Genomic DNA, 23,595 nt, shown 5'->3' with positions numbered 1-23,595 from the left:
CTTGGCTGTCTGTGTGTGCAGGGCACCTACTTATTTTTCCCTGTGGGTGCTTCAGTCCTGGAGCACCCATGGAGTCAGTGCCTATGGCGGACAGCAGGAAATAACTCCGCAGACCACATGTGGCCCACGGGCCGTGTGTTTGAGATCCCTGGTCTAGAGCAAGGCAGGTGAGTTGTGCTGCTCTGCCTTAGGGAGCACCCTGCTTTGTCTCTCTCTGGTTTGAGTTCTTGTGTGTTAGGGCTTTGGATTCTAAGCAAGAATATCTGGGTTTTTTTCTAAGTTCTCTGTGAACATACTATTGGATAACTCAATTTAAAAAGCACTTTTTTGGTCATCTAGAGACAGACTGAGGTGGTTGAAATAAACCTATTCCCCAAACAAATCAGGGCCTAATTCCATACCATTTTATACCCACTTTGCATTTATTTGCACTATACGAGATTGTCAGGGTTTCCTCCCCACTCTGAACTCTGGGGTACAGATGTGGGGACCCACATGAAAGACCCCTAAGCTTATATTACACCAGCTTAGGTTAAAAACTTCCCCAAGGCACAAATTCCTTTCCTTATCCTTGGACGGTATTGCTGCCACCACCAAGTGATTTAAACAAACATTGAGGGAGGGGCCACTTGGAGCCCTATCTCTCCCAAAATATCCCCCCAAGCTCCTTCACCCCCTTTGCAGGGAAGGCTTGAGAATAATAAACCAACCAAATAGGTTAACAAGGTGAGCACAGACCAGACCCTTGGGCTTTTAGGACACTAAAAACCAATCAGGTTCTTAAAAGAAGAACTTTATTATAAAAAAAAAAGTAAAAGAAGCACCTCTGTAAAGTCAGGATGGAAGGTAATTTTACAGGGTAATAAAAAGATTTAAAACACAGAGGATTCCCCTCTAGGCTCAACTTCAAAGTTACAAAAACAGGAATAAACCTCCCTCTTGGCATAGAGAAAATTCACAAGCTAAAATAAATGATCATCTAACGTATTTCCTTGCTATTACTTACAATTTCTGTAATTTTAGATGTATCAATTCAGTAGGAGCTGGATTACCTACTTGGTCTCTCTCTTTGTCTCAAGAGGGAACACAAAGAGAGCACAAACAAAACCTCCCCCCTTCCCCCCCCAGATTTGAAAGTATCTTCTTTCCCCATTGGTCCTTCTGGTCAGGTGCCAGCTAGGTTAATTGAACTGATTAACCCCTTATGGGTAAGTGATTCTGTACCTCTGGCCAGGGAGGATTTGATGTTACTGCATACATAAACGTTGTTACCCTTCCCTTTATATTTATAACAAAGATGAAGAACTATGGCGAATTGGGCCTGTATTTGTGGATTCTTACACCATCCGGGGTTTTCTTATTCTGCCTTTTTAAAACAAACAATGAGTGAAATATTCCCTTTCTTTTCTGGGGCAGATGGAAGCTCTCACAAATTTCATGATGGCCCTGGATCTGGACTCAGACCAAAAGGAAGTTGTCGAGATGGGTTTACAGAGCTATGGAAACCTCCTGGCTCATTTCGAAACTGAAGACCCATCAGAAGCAGCTTACAAAATGAAGGAGGAATTGAAGTCATTTGAAAATGCCACGCTAAATATCGCCATCACGGGAGAGACAGGTGCTGGAAAATCATCCTTCATCAACGCCATCCAGGATGTGGGACATAAAGATAAAAATGCGCTGCGACTGGGGAGACAGAAACAACAAGGAAGCCAACTCCTTATCCACACCTGACATACTCCAAAGTAACATTCTGGGGCATACCAGGAGTTGAAACACCTGGTTTGAAACACCTAGATTTTCAGCTAGACCAATATCCTGAAAAAGTAAACTTTGACAGCTATGATTTCTTCATCATTATCACTTCTGAGCGATTCAAATCCAGCCATGACAAGCTCGCTAGGGAGATTCAGGGATTGGGAAAGAAGTTTTACTTTGTGCGCGCCGAAGTAGATGCCAACTTGTATAATGCAAGGGGCAACGACCCTCCACTTACAAAGAGAAAATCTTGGAAGAAATGAAAGAGAATTGCATACTGCACCTGGAAGCAGAAGGGATGACCTATCCTAAGGTTTTCCTTCTCTCCAGCTTTGATCTAGAGAAGTACGATTTCCATGACCTGGTGGACACTTTGGATCATGAACTTCCCAGTCACAAGAGACAGGATTTCCTGCTCAGCCTGCCAAACATTTCTCCACAGACCTTACAAAAGAAGAAGGAAACCCTAAAACAGCAGATGTGGAAATTAGCCCTCCTGTTGGGAGCTGCTTCTAGAGATGTGGCTGTGATTCTTGGTCCTCATGTCAAAAGTCTCTCTCTTGCTTTTAATGTTCCCATCTTGCTGAAACGCACGCACGATTATTCCAAGAGCTTCGGCCTGGAGAATGAAAAACTCCCTTGCATAACTCACTGAGCACTCTGGAAAATCTGTCAATGACCTGAAAGCCGTGATAAAAACCCCACCGGCAAAAGATCTAACAGTCAAATATGTGTGGGAATTACTGAAGCAGAGCCTGGTCCTGCTCACTTTAAAGTCAATGGGTGCTTTATTAACATCTTCAGTGGGAGCTAAATTGGAGGCCATAACTGAGACTTGGATGCTGGTACCAGATTTTAGTGAGTATTGTAGGAAAGTCCTACCAGTGTTATGTGCCCTCACAGCTGGAGGAATTTCTTATAGTGCCCAGAAGCTGGGAATGGGCGACAGGGGATGGATCACTTGACGATTACCTGTTCTGTTCATTCTTTCTGGGGCACCTGGCACTGGCCACTGTTGAAAGACAGGATACTGGGCTAGATGGACCTTTGGTCTGACCCTGTAGGGCCGTTCTTATGGTCTTATGCCTCCAGCTTCACGCTGCATAGATTTCTAGATGGTGTTGCTGAAGACACCCAATGAGTTCGGGAGGTTGTTTTGGAAGAAGAAGGGAAAAAAAATCTTTATAACAGCAACGGACTGTCCATAGCCTTGGGAGTGAATGAAAAAGCTGAACTCCGGTGAAGATTGGAGCTGGACTATTCGAAAGCCTCACCTATGCTAGCCAAAGGGAGACTTTTTTATTCTTGAATTTGCTCCAGCAGAAGAGAAGAAAATGCCAAACAAGACTTCAGGGTGCCTGTTTGATTTGTATTCCATTTTTTATTCACTGAATTAAATGAACTTTCCAAGATACCGCATGGCACTGCTTATCCATATGAAATCATTGTGGGGTAAGCTTGCAAATTTATACCCCCAACATTGGAACAAGATCAGAAAGATAAACGCTCCTGTGATATGAGAGAGTTTGGTATGTCTAGAACTGAAAGGTGAAGGGTAATTATTTTAGTACTTCCCCAAATATGACCAACTGTTCCAGATCTTAGATTGTAGCTTGCAGGTTTTTTGGATTTCAGAGTAAGGAGTTTCAACAAAGAAGATAAATGGTCCCATTTGCTGTCTAAACAACGAAACATTTCCTATATAAACTGCTTCCCAGGTGGAGAAACTTTCTATTTTTTGAAACATATAATTACAACAATTCTGATATTCTTAGGGAGCTATGTTAAGTTCTTCCTTTGGGGGCCTTTATGTAGATAGACCTGAGTGTATGGAGATGGATAGATGGCTGTGTGTAGATAGACTGATGGGAGTGTATGGGGATGGCTGGCTGGCTGTGTGTAGATAGAGAGATGGTAGTGTGTGGGGACGGATAGACGGCTGTGTGTAGATAGACAGGTGGGAGTGTCTGGGGATGGATAGATGGCTATGTGTAGATAGACTGATGGGAGTGTATGGGGATGGATAGCTGTCTGTGTGTAGATAGACAGATGGTAGTGTGTGGAGATGGAAAGATGGCTGTGTGTAGCTAGATAGATGGGAGTGTGTGGAGATGGATAGATGGCTGTGTGTAGATAGACAGGTGGGAGTGTATGGGAACAGTTTCCATTAACCTTCAATTTTCAAGAGAAAAAAATTCCATTTTTGTCAAAAATAAAATCAGGTTTTTTTGAAAAAACAGAAACATTTTCCAGACTAAGTTTAGTTTTTACCTCCTGAATGAGAAGGTACAATATTGGCTTCGGGGGGGTTGTTCTATCGATGATGCCCTGAAAAAATTGTCATCCATTTATTTTGCACCAGCGAAAAATGTTTTTCAGGCAATTCTTTTGTCAGAAGGACTATCCTTTGCTCCCAAGCTGCAGACGACGTTGCAGACAAACCGACGTTTCAAGAACAAGGTAAAGAAACTTGGTTTAAAAAATTCCTTTTACATTTAGAACAACTTTGGCTCTTTGAAAATTCTTGACACTTGAGAGGGGAACGGGGCCCACTTTTACCAGGCAGATGATGCCAAGGCCACTTCTGCCCAAAACAAGACACATACCCTTAAATCTATCAGACACAGAGCTGGTACTTATTGTGAGGCTCATTTCTAGCCACAGTGCAACCGTGGCCATCTCTACAGACAGAGTTTTCGCTCTACCTGTGGCTGGAAATGTGTTATCCCCTCGGCAAGCTGCGGTTAAATTCTTTGCCAAGGCAGTAATTGGAAAGTGCAGTTCAAAATGTTACATCATAGAATAAAAACGTGTTTCCCATTTAAGGGTTTGTTACTCAGCGATTCAGGAGATGGGAAAACCTGAAATCCAGCGTGCTGCAGCTAATGCAAGATTTACTTAATCAATAAATATGGTTATTTTTCATGAAGGACTAATCTCTAGCTGCAAACAGAGAGGGCTCAAAGAGAAGGCGTCAGGACTGGAGAGATGTCACTGGGATTGAAAAGGCTGGGACTGTAAAAGGAGATGAAGGAGAGGGGCTGTGATAAAGGTTAGAAATGAATGACAGCTCAGAGGAGGTAGAACAGGGCCTTCCACGTCTAACACCAGGCAAGGGGTCATGGAAAGTGTGCAACAAATGGAATGGACACAGGACAGGAACATGTGACCTTTTATGGCCAAAACTGCAATCTAGGCTCTAACCCACGCCCTGGTGACTAAACACCCTTGCAAAGGGTAGTGTGACTCAGCAGTTTTTGGGGAATGTGGGTTCTAGTCAGTCTGGTGACATGGGTTCAAATCCCATTGTTGCCATGCTCTTCTCTTCAGAGGCATTTCTCACATACATGTGCAAACATCACAAGCTGTGTTTAGAAGCACATTCATAACAGCCTAAGGGAGCCAGGCACCCAAAGAGCAGTACTTTCTAGTGCACCTTAGTGACATTAGCATCCCACAGGTGTCTGCTCTTTGCTCCAGCTGCTTTCTAAAGGCAATTTGCAAAATCAAAACCTCTGGGCTTGTCAGGGATTTGAATGCAGGACCCCAGCACCCAAAGTGAGAATCATACCCCTAGACTAACTATCTAAACAGGGAAAGAATTAATTGGGGCTTCTCTGAGCTAGGATGGCTCCCACTGCACTCAAGCAGCTTTGCCTCTTTAATTGCTGCCTCCACCCTGGGTGTCTCTGGCATTGACATCAGTCCATGAAACTCCCTGCCCCTGGATGTTACTCAGTCTGTCAAAAGGCTCCTTCTCATCTCTAGGACCCACACCCGTCTGCTCTGCTTTTTCAGGATGCTGCACCAGCTGTGGAGGATTTCCCTGCCTCCGTCCACGGCTGGATGGTCACTCTGCAGAGAGAGGTTGTTCCATAAATGGCAAATTGAACAACATTCTCCTGTCATTGGGGCGACCTGTGGACTTACCCTGGCTTCGTTTGAATCTTTACACATAGTTAACCATTTTATCATCCATTAACCTTTGATACTGGGATGGAATTGAGACTCAGTTTTCCTACAGTTACTTTTGTGTAATCAACAGATCGTATCGCTCCTTTAGTTACCTTAATTTATACCACGGAATCACCTTCTTTCTTCTTTGTAGTTCATGTAATCGTGTTTGTTTTCATTCAGTTTCATTTTCTTCCTGTAGCATTTGAATTAAACATCATCTATTTCAAAGGTAAGTTCCTTTGCTTGGAGGATCACAGTGCAGGGACTAGCCCCTCCAGGGGGAGAATGAACCAGGCACAGATATTAACCGCTAGCCCCAACTCCAGCCTTTGCGCATGTTTGTCGGATGAGACAAGATGAGTTAATAATTCCACTGGCCAGACTGGGACTTCTCACCAGTCAGTGATTTGGAAAATTTGGGTTTGGCTTTGCATTTGCAGTATTCATTTTGAATGTTAAAATTCCCAGGGACTCACCAGTTTGAAGGACCCCCTTTTGCCCCTTGAGGCAGGAAAGGGGAATATGAACACAGGACCTGTGACAGCTATAAGAACATCCAGCCATGTGCTGGGCCAAGCTAATGGAATTATGACAACCATCACTGACGACCCTAGTTGAATTCCTTTTGGGGGCCTCTGTATGAACAATGTGTTTGGAGGTGTGTGATTGTACTTGGGCTTGGCGACACCGAAAACATGACAGCGTCACAGCTGCGCAGCCGTAATGCTGCAGTGTAGACGCACCTACGCCTCCCAGAGCAGTTCTCCCAGCAGCGTGGTTAATCAGCTCCCCAAGAGGCAGGAGCTAGGTTGAGGGAAGAATTCTTCCATCAACCCAGCACTGTCTCCATAGGCACATGGGTCGGCTTAACCAAATTGCTCAGAGGTGTGGATCTTTCACACCCCTGTGCGACGTAGTTAAACAATTTTCAGGCGACGACCGGGCCTCTGCAGGGAGGGCACATGATGTGGGCCTGCTCGACAGACTGTGTTGTGCTGAGGATAACACAGTGAAGGAAGGGAACTGCTAGGCCTGGAGATCCCTAGATCCCTCCCGAGCCTTAGAGGGATTTCACAGCCTAGTGTGTACAGAGGACGGATTTTAACATTCAGAGTCATTTTCAAAGGCGCCTACGGTGAGTTCCAGGCCCCTTTTCAGCTCATTAGCCCACCTTCACCCACCATTGGCTGCTCCTCACTCCAGCTCTAGCTGCTTCCTAAAGGCCATTTGCAAAAGGCCAACCACTGGGCTCGTCTAGGAATTGAACCCAGGGCATCTTACACCCAAAGCAACAGTCATACCCTAGACCAACAAGCCAGACAGGAAAGATTGCTGGGGTGCTCTCTCTGAGCTGGGATGTGTCGCTCTGCACTCCAGCATCTCTGCTTTTTTAATAGCTGCCTCCCTTTGCCCTGCAGGCTCCACCTCTCATGGGTGTCTGCGGCGTTAGCATCAGCCCACGGAACTCCCAGCCACTGGAAGTTACTCAGGCTGACACCTCAGCCGCAGGCCATCAAAAGGCTTGTTCCTGTCTCAAGTGACCCACAGGGTCCTGCTTGGCTCTGTCAGGATGGTGCATTAGCGGTACTAAAGCTGTGGCAGGTTTCCCTGCCTCCGTCCAGAGATGGCTTCTTGCCAGACATTCTTCCAAACGAGATTGTTCCATAAATGCTGAATTGTACCATCTTCCCCTGTCGCTGGGGCGACCTGTGGACTCCCACTCGCTGTGGGATTTGTACCCTCAGCCCCACTTAATCATTTTATCACCCACTCGCCTTCGAGCCTGGGCTGGACTTGGTACCTTCTGTTCACACGGTGACTTGTATGTGATCAGATTGGAGCACTCTGTCAGTTGCCTTAGACCCTGGCTAGTCCGTCGCTCTCCTCTGCTTGCTTCTCAGCACCTATTTCCGTTCCTGCCTTTTCCTTTTCCTCCTGTACCATTTTAATTGATGAGTTTTCATTAATGCCAATAGCCAATCCCTTGGGTTTGTCAGGGCTGCATCAGCCATCAGATGCCTGGCTCCACCTCCAAGACCCTTCCTGGCCAACCTGTCTCCTCTCACTCCCCGTCACTGCCCACCTTCTTCCACTGGTCCCCTTTTCAAAGAGGCCCCTTCCTGCTTCCTCCCACACCTCCCCTTCCACCGGGGCCGTGCTCCCTGGGCATGGCGGCAAAGCCGCCTCTTCACCCTCCTTCGGATACCGCCTCACAACTCACCTTTGCCAGGAGGCCCCCAAAAATCAGCACAGCAGTTCGGCTGCTGAGGCCAGTGCCCATCACAGGTAACAACATTGTCTGTGGGTTCCCTTTCCGCCCCTATTTCCATCCCTCAGCTTTTGTCTTATGCTTTGATTGCAAGCTCTGTGGGGCAGGGACCCACTCTTCTGAACTGTTTTTGTGCAGCACCTGGCACAATGGGGTCCTGGGCCCCCACTTGGGCACCGAGGTGCTACAGCAATGATTCAAAACAATGCTAACAAACCGAGGGGGCAGAAAGGAGGATCCCCTTCCTGGGACAGCCTCCGACGCTGATGAATGCCCATGCCCCAGCTTCTGAAATACAGGGGATGTGGGAGGAGAAAGTCCTGGGTGGGGAATGCAGAGATGCAAGGAGCTCGGCCAACACAAGCTGTGGAGGGTGTGAACCTGCCTGTTGTGTGTCCCGGAGAATCCACCACGACCCTTGGTAAGTCGTGCCAATGGGTAATTCCACTCACCGTTAAAACCCTTCAGCTTCTGGACCAATGTGGAGAGAGGACTGGCAACCTCCAGATCCAGCAATTCAGCTGGAAAACAAGGGGGCAATTTGCTTGGGTTTATCTAAAGAAGAGTCCAGGGGGAGATTCACATGTTGTGTCCAGTGTTCCTTCTAATTTTTCCCACGCAGGTGCGGAATGAATTGTTTTTTGTGCACCAATATGGAGGTGATGTGTGGTGGGGGTGATGCTGAGGGATGCAGAGTGTGGGGGTGTGGGCTTTGGGGTACAGGCTGCCCCAGGGCTACGGCTGGGAGAGAGGACTCCCCACAGCTCTGTCTCCCCGCAGGAGCACCTGGGCTAGGGTGGAGTGGTGCCTCTTCCTGCCACGGCAGCTCCAGGGCTTGGCTGGGTTGGGGCTGGAGGGGAGGCACCTCTCCCCATTGTGGCAGGTCAGGGGCTGGGGCAGAGGTGTCTCTACTGCATGCAGGGCTGTCCTTACCCATATGCAAAGTACGCAGCAACACAGGGCACCAGGAAATTTGGGGCACTCACTGGTGGCGGGAAGTGCAGCAGCCTGGCCCCAGCCATGCTGCCGGTGAGTGCTGGGGGGGTGGTTCCCCCCTACCTCCCAAGCCAGCCCCCCCACTCCCTCCCGCAGAGGCCTGGGGTCCCACACTCCCCCACCCTGCAGGGGGGCTGCGTAGTGCCCCAGAATAGCGAGGGACGGCCCTGCCTGTGTGGCAATTAAGAGGCTGCTGCGTGACCATGCAGCTTAGAGGAAACTTAGGTCATGTCTGCAGCTGCGCACTGAGGCTGTTTTAAGAAGGAAGATGAGGCCAGGCGCTGACATCGGGAACTCACACATCCCGAGCAAGCAGCGAGCCACATGTTCAATGGAAGACTTTGAAAAGCAGCTCCTGTCCGCAGGGGACCCATAGCCACCTCAGGTGCGAGTTACCGTCCTGCTGCTAGCGTCAATGCATCCTTGAGGCACACTCTGGCTCGAATCTTGCTCTAGGCTCCACTACTTTAAATCAGCTGGGAAAAGTGCCAAATATTAAATGGGGAGATTCAAACTTCTGCCATAAGCAACATTTCTTTCCCCTCAGAGACTCAGGAGGTGGCAAAAGCTCATGGGATGCCCCCCCGCCCCCGGAAGAGCTAGAGAGACAGGTGGGTGCAGATGGAGATGGAGAGATGGGCGGGGGCGGGTGGGGATAGCTAGACAGGTGGATGGGGTGCCTAGGGATGAATTGAGGGATGGATGGATGACCAGCATTGCTCAGGGCTTGGCAGATGGAGGGGAATAAGACCCCCAGCCAAAGGGAGAATGCAGCCACCAATCCTTGCTCTACACAGCACAGCCCTGAGCGATGGAGCTGTCGGGTCCACCTGCTCACTGAAATCTTCATTTATCTCGACCTTGGAGTAACAGCTGGTGCTGCTGGAAATGCCTCTGTCTTTCCAACGGCCAAACTGCAGCTGAATTGTCAGCCAGGCAAACTATCCACCTGGGAATAAAACCCCCTTCCCGCTTCTCGGGACTCGGGAAATGGGGAAGCCCCCACCCAGTTCCCTAAGGCTCCTGTGAGATTGTGATCAAAGACTTACCATTGGGATCTTTCACTGAGGAGGAATCTCTAGCTACCAACAGACAGAGCTCAGAGAAGGCCGCAGGCCGGGAGAGAGGGCTGTACAAAGAGAGACGGAGCAGGCTGGGGCTGTAAAAGAAGACAAATGAGAAGGGATGTGACAGAGGCTGGAAAGGAACGACCACCTAGAGAAGGCAAAGGAGACCAAGCAAGGGGGCCCTGAATGCTGGTAGCAAAAATTTACGCCACTGGGGATTTTGAATCTATAACTTCTTATAGCTAAATCTGCAACGTAATCACTCCATCGGGAGCAGGAGCTGACCAGAGCAGTGAGGGGTCTGAGGTGCTGGCTTGGGGCTCCTGTTTTTTCGGGGATGTCAGTTCAAACCTACCTGTCGAGGTCACTGACAGCCGCTTCACACACAGATATAAAGGGGATGATGGAGGGAGCTAGACACTCACAGCTGTGTTCAAAAGAGCCTAAGGGGGTTAGGCACCCCCTATAGTCACCAACACAGCAGGTCTTTCTAACCCATCCATAGCCTCTCCAGCAGACCTCAGTTCTGGGCCCCGTCAATCTCTTTTTCCCAGCTTCGGAACTGTGCCCACCCACCCTCTGGCTGCTTTCTACAGGCCATTTGCAAAACCCAAACAGCTGAGCTCATCCAGGATCTGAACCCAGAACTTTTCACGCCTAAAGCGAGAATCATACCACTAGAGCAACAAGCCACATGCCAAAACCCCTCCACCCATGGCACCCTCTCTGAGCCAGGATGTCTCACTTGGCCCTCAGGCACCTTGGCACCTTTAATAGCTGTGTCCACCCTGCAGGCTCCACCTCTCATGGGTGTCTTTGCTGTTGGCATCAGCCCACAGAACTCCCAGCCACTTGAAGTTACTCAGGCTGACACAGCCCCAGGCCATCAAAGGGCATATTCCTGTCTCTAATTACCCACAGGATCCTGCTCAGCTCTGTCAGGATGGTGCTTGAGCTGTACTCAGGCAGTGAAAGGTTTCCCTGCCTCTGTCCAGGGCTGGCTTCTTTCCAGTCATTCTTCAAAGCAAGATTATTTCACAAGTGGCTAATTGAACAACATCCTCTTGTCAGTGGGGCAACCTGCTACCTTACACTGGCTGTGTGATTTGTTTCTTTATACCTAGTTAATAATTTTATCACACATTAACCTTTGATACTGGGCTAGAATTGATACTCAGTATGGTTACTTTTGTGTAATCAATACATTGTATCTCTCCTTTAGTTACCTTATATTACAGTTTTCAATCCATTTCTTTCCTCTGTATAGTTTACATTATCATATTTTCTTTCCTTCATTTTCATTTTCTTCCTGTATCATTTTAATGAAACATTTTGATTTATTTCAAAGCTAAATTCCTTTGGTTGGAATCCCCAAGTGCGGGCACCGGAATCTCCGGGGACAGAATGAGCCTGTGATAAACGAAAGGGAGGGGCAGGGGTATCTCCCTTTTTTGAACCGCCAGCCATTCAGGTTAGGTATAAAATCCCTCTTAGTAGCTGTTCTCTACTTGCTTTAAGTGTAAAGGATTAAAAAGTCTCCCTGCGATGCATAGGTAAAAGGAAGGGAGTGGGCACCTGACCAAAAGAGCCAATGGGAAGGCTAGAACTTTTTAAAATTGGGAAAAAACTTCCCCTTTGTCTGTCTGTGGTTGTTCTGGGGGAAAGGCAGACAGGGAGTAACTATGCTGTAAGAAGCTTGGGGCCAGGTATGAAAAATCCTAGGTATCATATCTAGAAACTACTCATTTGAAACCCCTGATATGTAAGTAAATCAGGAAATTGTTACTAAAACAATTACTGAATTAAGTTGAATCCCTTCAGGGTCCATTGTATTGCAAAGGAAATTGTGTGTGTGTGCTGGCGGAATTGCAGGTAATTCCTCCAGGTGAATGACTAGTGCAATCTGTGGATAGCAGTAGGAACTTGAAAGGGCTTCAGACAACAATGCATGCAAAGTGGATTTCCTAGAAAGAACCTGAGAGAAGGGAAATGCACATTCTCCACAACCTTTTGAAGCTATGCCCTGGAGAGAGAGACCCATTATCTACTGGCGACCTGCTCCTGGAAACTCCAGATCAAAGATCCCCGAACTGTACAAAGGACAGACTAGACTTTTCATGAGCAGGCTACTTTTGTACTGAGGCTGCTCTGAACTTGTCAGCACAAAAGAGGCCCTCTTGTGGGCATTTGAAGGATTCACTAGAGCAAAAGTTGGAGACAACCAGGGTGACATCCATGATGTTATTAGCACGTCTCGGTTCTTCTGTTGTTTCTGATATGTTTTCTCTGGACTGCTTTGACCTCGGGGATGGAATAGGCTTGCACAGGAAGTGCTGAGTGGTAAGTCGTAATTGTTGGCAAAGACTCTGTTAGTCTCAGAAGAGAAAGCAAGCAGGCCTGTTTAGGCAGGCTCTCTTCTGCTGAGAATAACGCAGTGAACTATGTAGCCTGCAAATACCTTGATCCGCCCAATGGCCTGTGTTCAGGTTTGGTAGTCAGAGACAGGAAAGCCCCGATCACGCTCCCTCTGGTTCATGCCAGATTCTCATTAAAAAACTGACAGTGCTATTTGTCACTGAAGAATAATCTCTACTTACTACCAGAGCGGAGTTGCTCAGAGAGAAGGCAACAGGGCTGCAGAGATGTCTGTACAAATAGGATTAAAAATGCTGGCCCTGTAAAGCAAGACAATTGAAAGGGGACGTGACATGACTAACTGCCTAGAGGAGATCGATTGGAACCTTTCTTTTTTAACACAAGAACAAGAGGACATCAAACCAGTGTGTCAAATCTAAGTCATGCAGGATTTGAATCTGTAACATCTTATGTCCAGAGCTAGAAGCTAACCACTGGGCCACTAACCAGAGAACAGTTCACCTCTGCAGCTGGTTGTGTACTGCCATGTACCCTTCTTGGGAGGGATTTCACCAGTGCTTAATTTATAATGAAAGAAGTGCTGGGGCTCAAACAATGTTTTTACTTTTATAACTGATATGCCAAGCCCACATGAACTGGGGCTCTGAACTGCCAGGCCTGGAGATGCCAGGTCTCTGAAGTGCCAGGCCTGGAGGGGTCGGGGCTCTGAACTGCCAGGCCCAGAGGTGCCAGGCCCCCTCTAGAGCTCTTTATCCCACCTTCACAACTGAGCTCACCCACCCCTGTTTGCGCCTTGTCCCAGATCTAGCTGCTTCCTAAAGGCAATTTGAAAAACTAGCACTGCTGGGCTCATCTGGGATTGGACCCCACGCCTCTCACATGCACCATGAGACTCAGGCCACTACCCCCCACAGCAGGCAGCATGTTGTCTCTGAGCAGGGTTGTGTCACTCCGCACTCTGGCATCTTTGGCTCTTTTATAGCTGGCTCTGCCCTGCAGGCTCCGCCTCTCATGGGTTTATCTGGTGTTGACATTAGCCCACAGAACTCCCTGCCACTGGATGTTGATCAGGCTGACAGCTCAGCCTCAACCTGTCAGATGGCTCTGTCCCATCTCTAGTTACCCACAACATCCTGCTCAGCTTCGTTAGGGTAGTGGCTGAGCAGTACTAAGGCTGTGGAGAGTTTCCCTGCCTCCGTCCAGGGTTGGCTTCTTTTCAATCATTCTTCCAAGGGATTTTGTTTCATAAATGGCGAAATGAACAACATTGTCCTGTTGTTGAGGTGACCTGAGGACTTAGAGTGACTTTGTAATCCTATTTCTTTAGACTTAGTTAATCATTTTATTGTACATTCGCCTTTGATACTGGGCTGGACTCGATACTCGATGTTAGTACAGTTACTTCTGTGTAATCAACAGATCGTATCGCTCCTTTAGTTAATTTTTAGTCTGTCAAATCCAGTTCTTTGCTCCTTATCCTCTCCATCATCCCATCAAGGGCCTGTGCTCAGGTTTGTTTCTCAGAGACTCAGGAGATGGGAGAGCCCCAGCCAGCTGTTGGGCCAGGAGCCTAGGACACGGCTCGGGGCAGGACCGGAGCAGAGTTGGGGGTGGGAGGGGCTGGGTGGCTGTGCCTTTAGAGGTGTGGGTTCAAATCCCACTGCTGCCAATTGCTCCCTGTGTGAGGGGGTTTCACAGACTTTGGTGTAAAGGGCAGGGGGACGGGACTGATTTACACGAGTTGTTTTCAAACCAGCTTTAGAGTTAGGCACTCAATATATTCACCAATTAAAGCAGGACTTTCTAACCCACGCTCAGCCTCTCCAGCGCTCTTCATCCCGTCTTAGCAACGGTTGCTGCCCAAGCATGTCTGCTCCTCTTCCCAAACCTAGCCTCTTTGCAAAACAGGTCTGATCCAGGATTGGAACCCTGACCCACTTAACACCAGTGATGAGCTGCCAAAATCTTAACAACTGGTTCCCTCCTCACCCCACGAGGGGGCTGTTGCCCACCCATGCCCCCCTGGACTCCTGCCCCATCCAGCCCCTCCCCTGTTCCCTGACTGCCCCCAGAACTGGGCAGGAGGGTCTCATGGGCCACCGTCATGGGTGCCTACCCTACCCCTAAGAGGCAGAGGGATCTGCCGGGGGGGGGGGTGAGGTGGGGAGTCCTGGGGGTGCTTACTGGGGCAGCTCCCAGGAAGCATCTGGCAGGTCCCTCTGGCTCCTAGGGGCGAAGTAGCATAGCTAGGGGGGAGCAGGGGGAGTGACTGCTCCCCCCACTGATCACACCAAAAGTGGCGCCTTAGGCACTGACTCCGTGGGTGCTCCGGGGCTGGAGCACCCATGGGGAAAATTTGGTGGGTGCAGAGCACCCACCGGCAGCTCCCTGCCCCGCCCCACACCCGGCCCCAGCTCACCTCCGCTCCGCCTCCTCCCCTGAATGCACCGCCCCGCTCTGCTTCTCCCCCGCCGTGGCTTCCTGTGAATCAGCTGTTTGGCGGGAAGCCAGGGAGGGCTGAGAAGCAGGGGGCAGCTTCCCACTCAGGCTGAGGGTGGCGGAGGTGAGCTGGGGCGAGGAGCGATTCCCCTGCGCGCCTCCCCCGGGTTACCTGCTGTGGTGCGGGTGGCCCTCCTCGCGCCCCCCCCGCCCCAGCTCACCTCTGCCTCCCTGGGCCTGAGGGCGAAGCCGCCATCTGTGTCTCAGCCCGCCCCAGCTTCCCGCACGAACAGCTGATTCATGGGAAGCCAGGGGTGGGGGAGCGGAGAAGCAGAGCGGTGCGGCGTGTTCAGGGGAGGAGGCGGAGCGGAGGTGAGCTGGGGCCGGGGGTGGGGGTGGGGTGGGAAGCTGCCGGTGGGTGCTCTGCACCCACCAAATTTTCCCCTTGGGTGCTCCAGCCCTGGAGCACCCATGGAGTCGGCGCCTAAGGTGCCACTTTTGACCGGTTAAATTTAGAAGTCCTTTTAGAACCAGTTGTCCCTCGCGGAACAACTGGTTCTAAAAGGGCTTCTAAATTTAACAACCGGTTCTAGCTCAAGCTCACAACTGCTTAACACCCAAAGCAAGCATCATACCCCGTCCCACAAGCCAGCTGGCAGAGCCTTCTACACTAGGGGTACTCAATAGGCATACCGCGGGCCAGATCCGGCCTGCCAGATGCTTTTGAACAGACTCCAAAATCTTTTCCTGTACTTATTATTATAATTATTATTTTCTCTGGAGTCTGGACCTTGACTAGACCTTGACCAAGCAATTTGGACCTTGACAAAAAATAATCGACTACCCCTGTAAATCTACACAGTCTGTAAATCTACACATGCCTCACTCTGCAGTCATGTCTCTTTGACCTTTGTTGTGACCACGGAGCCTACAAAGTGTACCCCTGTTGGGAGCTCAAATGTAAAGAGTATGGGAAAGTGTGTAAGACATTACATCCGCCATGAAAAACAGGCCAAATCGTTAACAATGCTGAATGTTGTAACAAGTACAAGTGACCCACACGAAGAAGCTGGATTCATCCAAGCAAAAAGGCCCCACGGATACCATTCGAGGATTGCTGAAATCATGCATGGTGAAACACAGAAGATGTGGAACCAGAAATGAATAGACCAAAATTGGTGTGACTAATTTGGGGACACAATAATGAGCGGGGTGAAGTACACTGCCCACTTGTCCCCTTTTTGGGTTTCCTGAAAAGAGGCTTTGATAAAACACACGATCAGTTCAGCTCGTCCTCCAGCCCAGCTTGTCTCGCCTCATCTTCCCGCAGCTCTTTCCTGCCCTGCCAGCACTGCAGCTCAGCTGTTGTCCTGAGAAGGAGAACCCCCAGCCTTGCTCTTGGTTAAGGAGCATTGTTTTTCCCCTGTGAAGACTGAAAGTCGTCACCTGGTCATGCCAGCTCATTTGTGTGTGGACAGAAGGAGGGCATGGCTCAAACCTGAATCAGTGCCCGGGATTAGTGTAGACATACCAAAGGACTGTCAGCTGGCTGTGGAGCTCCAGACCTGAGTTGTTAAGCACCTACAGTCTCTATGTAAAAGAATAAATGGACACAAATCAGGCGTCAAGAATTATAACATTCAAAAACCAGTCGGAGAACACTTCAATCTCTTTGGTCGCTCGATTACAGACCTAAAAGTGGCAATTCTTCAACAAAAAACCTTCAAAAACAGACTCTAACGAGAGACTGCTGAATTGGAATTAATTTGCAAACTGCATACAATTAACTTAGGCTTGAATAAAGACTGGGAGTGGATGTGTCATTACACAAAGTAAAACTATTTCCCCTTGTTTATTTCCCCTCCTACTGTTCTTGTAAAGTGCTGGAAATTGCCCACCTTGATTATCACTGCAAAAGGTTTCCCCCCTCCCACCCTCCTGCTCTCCTGCTGGTAATAGCTCACCTTTCCTGATCACTCTTGTTACAGTCTGTATGGTAACACCCATTGTTTCATGTTTTCTGTGTATATAAAATCTCCCCACTATATTTTCCACTGTATGCATCCGATGAAGTGAGCTGTAGCTCACAAAAGCTTATGCTCTAATATATTTGTTAGTCTCTAAGGTGCCACAAGTACTCCTTTCCTTGTTACGGATATAGACTAACATGGCTACTACTCTGAAACCTGTTACTATGCTCTAGGCATGGCTGAATGACTCCTACTAGCAGCAATTAACCATGGTCTCCTGTCCACAAACTTTAGCTAAACTCGGTGCATAGAGTTTTCACCTCTTAGAATTAGGATTCAGCCCAAACTAGTGTTTTCCCCAGGGATTGAAATACGAGGGGGAGTTCAAATGTATGGGTTGGGGATTGTAAAACCACTAAATTGGCAACACTGATGTAACTGGTTGACCACTGGGGGAGGAGGATGGGGAAGTTCAGGGGGGTGTTCACCCAAAACCCTCATGGCCACATCTCAGGGGGCTCCGAATTATAACCACCACGGCAGAGCCCGAAGAGACATGGCCTCCTTGCAGATCAAGCAGCATTCGAGTTAATTTCTGATTAAGTCCTCAAGGGAGTCTGTAATGAATAATGACTTTATTCAAGCAACAGTACCATTTGGCTACTGGAAACGGAGGTGGGGCCAAGAACTGGAACTAGGGAGACTGGGACAGAAAATTTAAGGCTTAGGACCATTTCCTAAAGTTTCAATTCTTGCAGGTTCGCTGGTATATTGGGACTCCTGGGTTCAAATTCCTGAGGAAGCCTGGTGAGAAAACTTCCTGAGCATCATTTTCCAGAGCTGCTGGGCTCCATACATTCCTGTTGGGTCAGCAGAAGTTTTGGCTGCTTGGTGCTTCTGAATAGCAGGCCGCGTACCTCAAGCCTGAGCATGGATGTGGCTGCTTGGCTGTCGCTGAGAATTTTCCACTTCTAATTCTCAGTCAGACCAGAGACTGGGAAGAGACAGCGCTTCTGGGAAGTTAATAGGAGCTGGGCATTCAGATCCCATTTGGAAAACCCCGCCCCCACCTGAGCCATTAGTCTGGGCTAATGACAAAACCGGAGTCAAACCCCAATATGGAAGGACTGTCCATAAAACTCCTTGGGCATGGTTTATTATCCATATTGCAGTTGCACCCAGTGTGCCCATTATTATTATTATCATTATCCATATTGCAGTTGCCCAGCAACCCAGTGTGCCTGGCACTGCACAAACACAGAACAAAGAGACAGGCCTGCCCCAGAGAGTTGGCACATAAGTAAGGTCAGAGGTTGGATCTGAGGAGGATTCGGCGGTTGATCTGAGGAGGGTCGGAGTTTGGATCTGAGGAGGATTCGGGGGTTGATCTGAGGAGGGTCGGAGGCTGGATCTGAGGGGGATTTGGCGGTTGATCTGAGGACGGTCAGAGGCTGGATCTGAGGAGGATTCGGGGGTTGATCTGAGGAGGGTCGGAGGTTGGATCTGAGGGGGATTTGGCGGTTGTTCTGAGGAGGGTCGGAGGTTGGATCTGAGGAGGATTCGGGGGTTGATCTGAGGAGGGTAGGAGGTTGGATCTGAGGGGGATTTGGCAGTTGATCTGAAGAGGGTCGGAGTTTGGATCTGAGGAGGATTCGGGGGTTGATCTGAGGAGGGTCGGAGGCTGGATCTGAGGGGGATTTGGCGGTTGATCTGAGGAGGGTCGGAGGTTGGATCTGAGGAGGATTCGGGGGTTGATCTGAGGATGGTAGGAGGTTGGATATGAGGGGAATTTGGCAGTTGATCTGAAGAGGGTCAGAGGTTGGATCTGAGGGGGATTCGGCGGTTGATCTGAGGAGGGTCGGAGGTTGGATCTGAGGAGGATTTGGAAGTGGATCTGAGGAGGGTCAGAGGTTGGATCTGAGGAGGATTCGGCAGTTGATCTGAGGAGGGTTGGAGGTTGGATCTAAGGAGGATTTGGGAGGGGATCTGAGGGGGGTTGGAGGCTGGATTGAAGGAGGATTCGGGGGTTGATCCTGGTAAGGTCTGGGTTTGGATGCAGGACTTGGTGGGAGGACTCAGTGTCCCTTAGAGGGATCACAGCTCATTCCCCTCCCCTGCCTGACTCTCAACCTGTGTCTCAAAGTGGACTGGTTCTCCATCAACGCAGGCAATGACGATCCTGCTGGTGCTACTGGACCCGCTGTAGTCACAGTCGGGGGGATCGGCTCCTCCTTGGAGCTCACAGATGGTGAGGGGGAAGGGGTCTTCACTGAGGCGCAGGTCTCCTCCTGCCGGCTCCCCCCCATCCCCGCAGACGGGCTTGATCTGGTTGGCGCTGCTGTGGATGAAGGTGTTGAGGTGTTTGCACTTGTGGGCAGTGGCCATGTCCCGGCGCCGCATCAGGAGGTTGCAGTAGCGCCGGGCGTCCGGAGGGCTGGGGTCGGAGGCATCTACATGCTGCCTCAGGAACTTCTCATAACGTGACTCCTCTTGGGCCAGGGCCAGACTGGCAACCAGCAGGACGAGGGGCAGCAGGAGTGTGGGGCGAGTTCCCCTCAGGGCCATGGCTCAGTCTGTCCCTGGATCAACCTGCAGTGGGGAAAGAGGGAGGAGATGGATGGAGACAGTGCAGGGTGGGGATCTGCCTTCTCCACGGAACCTTCTGGGCACTGCCCAGATCCCGACAGAGATCAGGGCCCCTGTTGTGCCGGGTGCTGCACAGACCCCGACTAGGGTGTCCCAATATACCAATTTTATAGGGACAGTCCCGATATTTGGGGATTTTTTTTATATGGGCTCCTATTACCTCCCACCTCCTGGCCCAATTTTTCACACTTGCTATCTGGTCACCCTAACCCAGTCTGAGATCAGGGTACCTGTTGTCCCAGGTGCTGCACAGACCCCGCCTGAAATCAGGGCCCCCATTATGCCGGGTGCTGCACAGACCCCTCCGATATCAGGGCTCCCATTGTGCCGGGCACTGCCCGAACCCCAACTGAGATCAGGGCTCCTGTTGTACTGGGTGCTGTTGTGATGTTTCTTCAGGTGTCCGGAGCTGTAAATCACCACGTCACCCCCCTGCCTCAAAGCAAGAGAGATTTGCAGCTGCTAAAATGAGTCTGCTCCCTGCCTCTCCCGTCGGCTGGGTGGCCCGGCACACTCCTCTGGTCCTGGCACACCCTGGCCTTGCTTTACAGGTAGCCCTTGGGGCTCTCCAGTTCCCCAGCTCTTCAGAAGCATCTCCCTGCAGCAGACAGCCTGGACAAGCAGAGAAATCACCCAGGCCGCCACCCCCAAAGAGCCAGGACATGGCCAGCCTGGTGGCTCTGCTGGGTCCTCACCCTTCCCTTCAATATCACAGCACTGAGATGGATTTATAACGAACCAGGGTCCAGTCCTGACTAAAGAACAGAGCTTTCTGTGCCATGAAGCAGAGAGACCAGAGGCTAAAATGGTCACAGAGAAGACACACATACGACCTCCAGCCCCAGTGACTCAACCTGCCCTCAGCCAGCCAGAATCCATAGCGAAGCTCCCTGTCTTACCTAATGTGACTTCTCGGTGTCCCTCTCCCACGTGGCTAGGAACCCTCTATGCAAAGCTTCAGAGAGACCCAGCTGCTCTGTCCTCACGTGGTGGCCAGAAAGGTGATCTCTCCCCTTCTCCTTATAGTCCAACTGACCTTAGACGGGCCAGGTAAAGGTCTCTGCCCCGCTGACTGTTCTCCAATCAGCTGACACACTCCTGGCTCCCTCACCCAACTCTCAGCTGGCTTTTCCTGTTGACTCAGACGCATGTAACTTCCCAAGTCTCTGGCCTTAGTCAGAGTGGTAAAGCCACATTTCTGTGTCAGGATGAACTTGTAGATCAAGTGTGTCCCTGAAACACATGCGAGGACCATCTGTGTGGCACATACCTCGTTATGTACCTTTTGTGCCTACGTTACACCATGGTGTTACTGAGCAGTGTGTCACCGGTTTGCTTTGCTGTGCCTTGCAGAGAAATACTGTGGCAGTGTTAGGGGCAGTGAGATGAATTTGTAACAAAACCAGGGTACATTTAGGACTAAAGAACAGAGCTTCAAGTGCCACATAGCAAAGAGAATAGAGACAGAAAATGATCACAGATAAACCACAAGTATAAACTCTCTTCTTGGTGACTCAACCTGCCTTCAGCCAGCGACAACCCATGGCTAAGTACCTCAGTGTGACCCTGAGTCCCCGTGTTCACACCCTGCATTTATTGTAATAATCTCCATGCCAAGGATTCCATGCAAGGTAGCATTTAAAGAGTAATGACAGCCTGATGGGTAATATTCATGTGGAATATGTGCACTAAATGCATAGCCAGAGTTATGAACATGAGCTGAGATTATGATTGCAATGTGTTTGCCAGGCGAGTCTGGGGGCAGGCTAAACTGGGTTCACAAAGACAAAGCACAAGCTCACGCCTCTGGTCAGGAGTCAGCAAAGTTGATGGGCCCTCACCTGTCAAATGGCCTGTCTTTGCCAAGAAAGGGGGGCTCTGTCCCCATGAGACCCCATGTCTCCATCCTCACTGTGGGAATGACCTTTACGAGGGGTAACTGTCCAGAAACTGCATTTCAGAGGGTGACCGGACTATTAAAGCGAGGGGCAAAAACACCCCAGATCATCTCTTAGTCCCCTAAGAAGCTAAAGGGACCAGCTTTTTGGCTTTGGGAGTTGATCCTGATCTGAGAATCTGGTTTGCCAGGTTGCTGGGACCATGTGGGAAGGATTTTCCCTTCAACCAAGTCTAGCTTGTTAAGTTTTTGCTGCGGGGAAGCATTTTATCTTCATTTCTCTTGTCTTTCCTGACTTTCATGCCCGATGCTCGAACTCACTTGAAAGTTCTCACTGCATCTGTAAATCAACTTGCTTTATCTTTAATCTGAACCCATCCAGTGCTGTGTTTCATGTGAACAATTTGATAACTCCAGTTAAAAGAATAGACTTGGTTTGATCCTCCCGGGGGTTGGGAGGGCAATGGATCTTCAATATCTGAGCTGCCCAGGAGAGGGACGGACGATGCAGAACTCACCATCTGGGGAAAATTGGGGCTGGGAAGAGTTAACCAATGCTGGGGGCCCAGTGGCCAGCTGTGGCGCTGCAGGCAGGCTCCTGAACCCGAAACTTTGGCTCAGGACTGCCTAATGCATAGACGCGAAGAGGCTGCTCCCTGAGGCCTGCCGGCATCCCACGCAGAGACAGGTAAAAGGGGACACGAGTCTTCAGTGCTCCGGATTGCCCCTCCTGCAGCAGGTCACACTGACCCAAAGCAAATTTTCAGGTTCACACTCCCACATGGCAGGGGATCCACTGTACGGCCAGAGCCAGCCCCTTGGAGTGATGGGCACAAAGAGGATCTCTCCCCTTCGCCTTATAGTCCAGTTGCCCTTAGACGGGCACCCTTAGGTAAAGGTCTCTGCCCCTGTCATAAATATAAAGGGAAGGGTAAACACCTTTAAAATCCCTCCTGGCCAGAGGAAAAATCCTTTCACCTGTAAAGGGTTAAGAAGCTAGGATAACCTCACTGGCACCTGACCAAAATGACCAATGAGGAGACAAGATACTTTCAAAAGCTGGGAGGAGGGGGAAGAACAAAGGGTCTGGGTCTGTCTGTGTGATGCTTTTGCTGAGGACAGAACAGGAATGGAGTCTTAGAATTTAGTAAGTAATCTAGCTAGATATGCGTTAGATTATGATTTCTTTAAATGGCTGAGAAATTAAGTTGTGCTGAATAGAATGGATATTCCTGTCTGTGTGTCTTTTTGTAACTTAAGGTTTTGCCTAGAGGGATTCTCTGTGTTTTGAATCTAATTACCCTGTAAGATATTTACCATCCTGATTTTACAGAGGTGATTCTTCTTTACTTTTTACTTCTATTAAAATCCTTCTTTTCAGAAACTGAGTGCTTTTTCATTGTTCTTAAGATCCAAGGGTTTGGGTCTGTGGTCACCTATGCAAATTGGTGAGGATTTTTACCAAACCTACCCCAGGAAGTGGGGTGCAAGGGTTGGGAGGATTTTGGGGGGAAAGACGTTTCCAAACAACGCTTTCCTAATAAAAATAAACCCAGATAAACGTTTGGTGGTGGCAGTGGAAGTCCAAGGGCAAAGGGTAAAATAGTTTGTACCTTGGGGAAGTTTTAACCTAAGCTGGTAAAAGTAGGCTTAGGAGGTTTTCATGCAGGTCCACACATCTGTACCCTAGAGTTCAGAGTGGGGAAGGAACATCTGTACCCTAGAGGTCAGAGTGGGGAAGGAACCTCGACAGCCCCGCTGACTGTTCTCCAATCAGCTGACACACTCCCGGCTCCCTCACCCGGCTCTCAGCTGGCTTTTCCTGTTGACTCAGGCACATGTAACTTCCCAAGTCTCTGGCCTTAGTCAGAGTGGTAAAGCCACATTCCTATGTCAGGATGAACTTGCAGATGAAGTCTGTCCTTGAAACACGTGTGAGGACCATCTGTGTGGCACAGACACATAACTCTGTGCACCGTTTGTGCCTATGTCAGGCCAGGGTGTTACTGAGCAGTGTGTGCAGCTTTCCTTTGTTACACCTTGCAGAGAAATACTATGACTGCACCCTGTTAGGGGCAGTGAGTGTGTTGGGCCTCAGAGGAGTTACAGAACAGAGGGACTTCTGCCAGGTGGCATGCGGGGCGCTAAGGGTCACAGCTGCACAGACCCCGACCGAGATCAGGGGCTCGTTGTGCCAGGCACTTTCCAGTCCCCGACTGA

General features: G+C 49.5%; 2 pseudogenes; one reads left to right on the top strand and one right to left on the bottom strand.

Annotated features, from left to right (window-relative positions):
- The first annotated feature begins 1,440 nt into the window (after positions 1–1,440).
- On the top strand, positions 1,441–5,637 carry LOC144273181 (interferon-inducible GTPase 5-like; annotated as a pseudogene).
- A 13,289-nt stretch (positions 5,638–18,926) lies between these two features.
- LOC144273900 (ribonuclease pseudogene) lies at positions 18,927–19,397 on the bottom strand (annotated as a pseudogene).
- Positions 19,398–23,595: the final 4,198 nt, after the last annotated feature.

Source organism: Eretmochelys imbricata, chromosome 13 (genome assembly GCF_965152235.1).
Source record: "Eretmochelys imbricata isolate rEreImb1 chromosome 13, rEreImb1.hap1, whole genome shotgun sequence".
In the NCBI taxonomy this organism is placed as follows: domain Eukaryota; kingdom Metazoa; phylum Chordata; order Testudines; family Cheloniidae; genus Eretmochelys; species Eretmochelys imbricata.
Note: the sequence above shows the minus strand (reverse complement) of the source record. Positions and strands in the feature narration are given on the sequence as shown.